Below are 5,075 nucleotides of genomic sequence, written 5' to 3'. Positions count from 1 at the left end.
ACCGGAAGCAGAATGCAAGACAAGTGCTCTGCCACTGAGCTATAGCGGCCCGGTGCTAAAAATGTAACGTTGACTTTCATACTGTAATTGTTGCACCTCACTCTACATAGAATTATTGTTTGGCTGATTCGAAACGACGTGTACACTCTTTCCCACAGTCTTTGCCTCATGAAATCGATCGTTCCTTGTACGTCAGACGAGAGTCGGAAATCACCTGCTGTTGCCACCAGTGAGGATTGAACTCACGACCCCTGGTTTACGAGACCAGTGCTCTGCGGCTGAGCTATAGCAGCCAGGTGCTACAACTGTAACGTTGACGTTTATACACGTAACATGAAAAACGGCTAGGAGCAACTAAGATTTATTTGAACAAGAACTTTCGTCCAAGAGACTGCACTTCTTCAGGTTACACAACTAAGTGCGACACAAGTATATATAATCCAAGAGAACAGATACAATAAAACAGGTTTCCAGAACCAAGTAAACAGAAAACAACCAGACAATAATACAATGCATCACGTGAGCAACCGTCACATAAGAATCAGGGGAGAGAAAGTGTACGGGTAAATGAGACATTCGGAGAATTGGGGTTCAAGATATTTGGTGGTGAAAAAACGGGGGCACAGGTGGATGTCTAGCCGCGTACGTGGAGAACACAGCTTTTGTTGAACTGCGTGGGAAGGTCCGAGTTAGAGCCCTGCACCATCCGCGGATGGAAGCGGTATCCGCAAAATACTTGCGGATTCGGATGAAAATTTAGCACTTCCTGCGGTGTGCGGATCGGATGCGATGGCTCGAGGTCGGATGCGGATCGGACGCGGATGTGAAAGCAGCGGATCGGTAGCGGATCGGATGCGGATATACCGCGTGCTGTAATTTTTCGACCAGCAATTTCTTTCTATTGCGCGCCGACAGCGAGCGCATGCTCGGGTTCACCTTTGACCATGCACGGCAAAGACGGGAGAGGAGGCATTCTGGCATCTCGAACCACGCGAGCACCGGCGCGGTAGCGTTCCACGCGTTGTAGAAGCCTCTCCATATCGCGTTTGTTGATAGGTTCATCTTTGCTTGTCGTCGTGAGTCCTTCCGTGACAGCATGGAGGCATCCGAAATTATACCAACATATGATTCCTGCGGTCGTTACGCGCCCAACGAAACTTGCGGATTTTGCGGATCGGATGCGGATGGCGCGTTTTGCTCAGCGGATCGGATGCGGATGTAAACCGTTGTGTATGCTGCGGATGCGGATCGGACGCGGATAATGTGTGCGCGGATGCGGGTCGGATGCGGATACAAAAAATCTCATCCGCGCAGGGCTCTAGTCCGAGTGACCTTATGGGCTGAAGGGAAAATGGAGCTAAGTAGGCTAAGAACAGAAGGTGAATGAAGTAGCTTAGCTGGATGATGGGTTGAACAGCTGCAGAGGACCGCCATGAACGTTTAGTCCCCGTGGTTTTAAAGAAGAAAACTTAGAAATGAAGAAGGACTCACGATGTTTGCGTTTGCAATCGGTGGTGTAGCCAGATTCCAGAATTGCAATAGACAGGTGTGTATCCCTGTTGTGCCCGGGAAGATTAAAATGTATAGCAACGGGAGTGGGGCGATTATTGACAATGTCGGATTTATGATCGTAAAATCTCTAACGCATGGTATTGGAGGTTTCCCCAATGTACTGAACATTGCATTTCATACACGTTATTAGATAACAAATGTTAAAGGAGTTACAGTGCAATTATTGTTTAACTTGAAAGGTGTAGTTGTTTATGGTACTGGACACCGAGGTGCAGGTAGAAATAAGATTACAAATTTGGCAGCGTGTGCCATTGCAGGGACCTGATCCAGGTGTTGTAGTACGGCGCAAACGCGAAGAAGTAAGGATATTCCGGATATTCCTTGACCTGCGGAATGTGACAATGGGGGCAGAAGGAAACAGTTCTTTCAATTTTTCGTCACTGTTCAGAATGTTAAGATGGCGCTGAAAAATAGTTTTCGTGTTACGAAGGGCTTTGTTGTAGGTGGTCACGAAAGTAATGTCTCTGTGTTCCTCGTTAGGTTGGCTGGAAAGAAGTGCCTCTCTGTCCAGCGAGCATGATTTGGTGAAAGCATTTTCAATTAGATTGCTGGGATAGTTACGCTTCCTGAAATCAGCAGACATTTCGTGAGCGCGTCTGTGGAAATGGTCGGTATTGGAACATATGCGCTTGAGTCGTGTGAATTGCACAAAAGGAGTATTTCTTTTCTGGACGTTGGGGTGATAACTATTAAAATGAGATACTGACGTCTGTCGATTGGTTTCTTATAAACGTCGGTGACAAGTTTTACAGACCGAATGGAGACAGTGACATCAAGAAAATTGATTGAAACATTCGAATGGTTGCAGGTGAATTGGATAGCGCTATTGAAAAAGCGAAAAAGCGAATTATAGCGAAAAATTGAAAGAACTATTTCCTTCTGCCCCCATTGTCACATTCCGCAGGTCAAGGAATATCCGGAATATCCCTATACTTCTTCGCGTTTGCGCCGTACTACAACACCTGGATCAGGTCCCTGCAATGGCACACGCTGCCAAATTTGTAATCTTATTTCTACCTGCACCTCGGTCTCCAGTACAATAAACAACTACACCTTTCAAATTAACATTTGTCTCATCTTTGTCTCATAAAATCGATCTTTCCTTGTATGTCAAACTAGAGTTGGAAATCAACTGTCGTTGCCACCAGTACGGATTGAACTCACGACCTCTGGTTTACAAGACCAGTGCTCTGCCACTGCGCTATAGCGGCCCGGTGCTAGAAATTTAACGTTGCCTTTTATGCTGTAATTGTTGCACCTCCCTCTACATAGAAATATTGTTTGGTTTATTCAAAACGACAGGTAGACTCTTTCCCTCCGTCTTTGTCTCATAAAATCAATCTTTCCTTGTATATCAAACGAGAGACGGAAATCACCTGTCGTTGCCACCAGTGAGGATTGAACTCACGACCCCTGGTCTACAAGACCAGGGCTCTGCGACTGAGCTATAGCACCCAGGTGCTACAAATGTAAAGTTGACTTTTATGCTATAATTGTTGCACCTCTATCTACATAAAAATATTGTTTGGTTGATTCACAACGACAGGTAGACTCTTTCCTTTCGTCTTTGTCCTATAAAACAGATCTTTCCTTATATGTCAAACGAGAGTTGGAAATCACCTATCGTTGCCGCCAGTGAGAATTGAACTCACGACCCCTGGTTTACAAGACCAGTGCTCTGCAACTGATCTATAGCGGCCCGGTGCAGTTGATTTCCAACTCTCGTTTGACATACAAGGAAAGATCGATTTTATCAGACAAAAACTGAGGGAAAGGGTCTACCTGTACTGCGGATGTTCTGCTGATGTTGTGTTATTTTGGAAAGGGGAAGCTCAGATCCTGAGGGTCAGTCGGACTGCACCAAGGGAGATTAATTTGCTTTTGTCATACATGTCACATCGCTGTGGCATCATGTATAGCATGGCAAAAGCAAATCAATCTCCCTTGGTGCAGCCCGACTGACCCTCAGGATCTGAGCTTCCCCCTTTCCGAAACAACAGGGAGTTCAGATTCTGAAGTTCAGTCCTGTGCTGGCAGATCTCATATCTGAATACACTTTGTCTATAGTGAGGAGTACAAAAAACAGTTACAGTCATAGCCACGCGAAATCCCGTGTGCATCTGATGTAGGACATACTTTCCACAGTGTGCCCATAAGCTATACAGATGCTCATCTACATTTTAGACTAAATCCAAAAGAATGCTTGTATCTCATGGCTGAGTTGAGACATATGCCGTTGGAGATTAAGAGATGCAATAGTAAAATTTGGAGTTTTCTCGCACAAACATAAGATACAATTGTCAATAGTGAAATAGATATATGGCGCAGCGATTCAGTGTAATCTCTCTGCATCCAACCATCTTATCTGCTGTGCAGTAACATTTTAAGAGCTGACAAACTAGATTTTGTTTCCTTCTTAAGTCGACAAGACTATAGAACCCTTGTTGAAAGGCCCATCTTGCGACAACAGCAATCCTCAAATCATAATACCAACAAGAGGCACATGGCTGAAAGCAACAACTGCCTGCAGTTGTGGCATCCAGAGCACATGGTCAAACCATCCCTGGGTAGAAAATAGGTCACTGGGAAGCACCGTCCTGTGCTTAGCCATTCTCTTTTAGGGCATGAATGTTGCAAAGGCGCTTTGCATGTTTGACATATGAAAATGTCTACCCTGACGAAATCACAGCACTATTTAAAGGCACAAAGCAGCATTTCTTATTTCTTGCTGTGAATGACATGAGTGCATTAATGTGGTACAACTTTGGACAGTACAAGTCTCATGCTCGTAACTGTTTCTATTTCCTACATGTAATTAAGACTTAGGCACACTGAGAGGCGAAACGTTGATGCTGTCTTATGTGTCTTTTGTTAAGATGTTGTCATATTCTGCACAGGGCTTGTAATTCTAATTCTCCCATCATATTTGTTCTCGACTCTTTCCATGACCTTTAAATACTGTGGTAATGATGAGGACAGTGCACAGAAGGACAACAGTCAAAATATTGGTAACTGTCCTCCAGAGGCACTTTCCTTCACATTTCCTAACCAATTCGCTGGATTTTTTACTAGTTTATACTTATGAACAAAGATGTCCAAAGTGGCATCAGGGAGAAATTGTTTCATACTTGTTATCGTGAACATATTTTGTGTGAGTTAGTTGCTGTTTCATTTGCCTCTCACTTGTACTGCTGTTGCATTTCAGGGATGCGTTAGGTTGACCCTCCCCTGTGCACATCTGATGCCCATGCACCTTGGACCTCCTGGCTAAGCTGCTAGCTCTTGGTACATTAACCAATTCCACAAGCAAATGGGGACCCAGGGCCCTGCACCTGAATGCATCACTGTGAAGTTGAACATGGTGGAGAAATCACAGGGACAAGTACAACAAACACACACAGCTTTCACTTGTACCTGGAGCGGCTGTGTCGGCGAGTCATCCGTCTGAATTACATCCGCGGGTTCGAACTGGCCGGCACTGTGATTGACGTGGCTGCATATGC

General features: G+C 45.0%; 2 non-coding genes across 2 annotated transcripts; both read right to left on the bottom strand.

Moving 5' to 3' along the window:
- Nucleotides 1-221: 221 nt before the first annotated feature.
- Trnat-cgu (transfer RNA threonine (anticodon CGU)) lies at nucleotides 222-293 on the bottom strand. The gene has a single exon. It is a non-coding gene; the product is annotated as a tRNA-Thr (tRNA).
- Nucleotides 294-3,199: 2,906 nt separating this feature from the next.
- Nucleotides 3,200-3,271, bottom strand: Trnat-ugu (transfer RNA threonine (anticodon UGU)). Its single transcript has one exon. It is a non-coding gene; the product is annotated as a tRNA-Thr (tRNA).
- Nucleotides 3,272-5,075: the final 1,804 nt, after the last annotated feature.

This window comes from Ornithodoros turicata, chromosome 1, assembly GCF_037126465.1.
Source record: "Ornithodoros turicata isolate Travis chromosome 1, ASM3712646v1, whole genome shotgun sequence".
Taxonomy (NCBI): domain Eukaryota; kingdom Metazoa; phylum Arthropoda; class Arachnida; order Ixodida; family Argasidae; genus Ornithodoros; species Ornithodoros turicata.
This window is presented reverse-complemented; position numbering and strand designations above follow the sequence as displayed.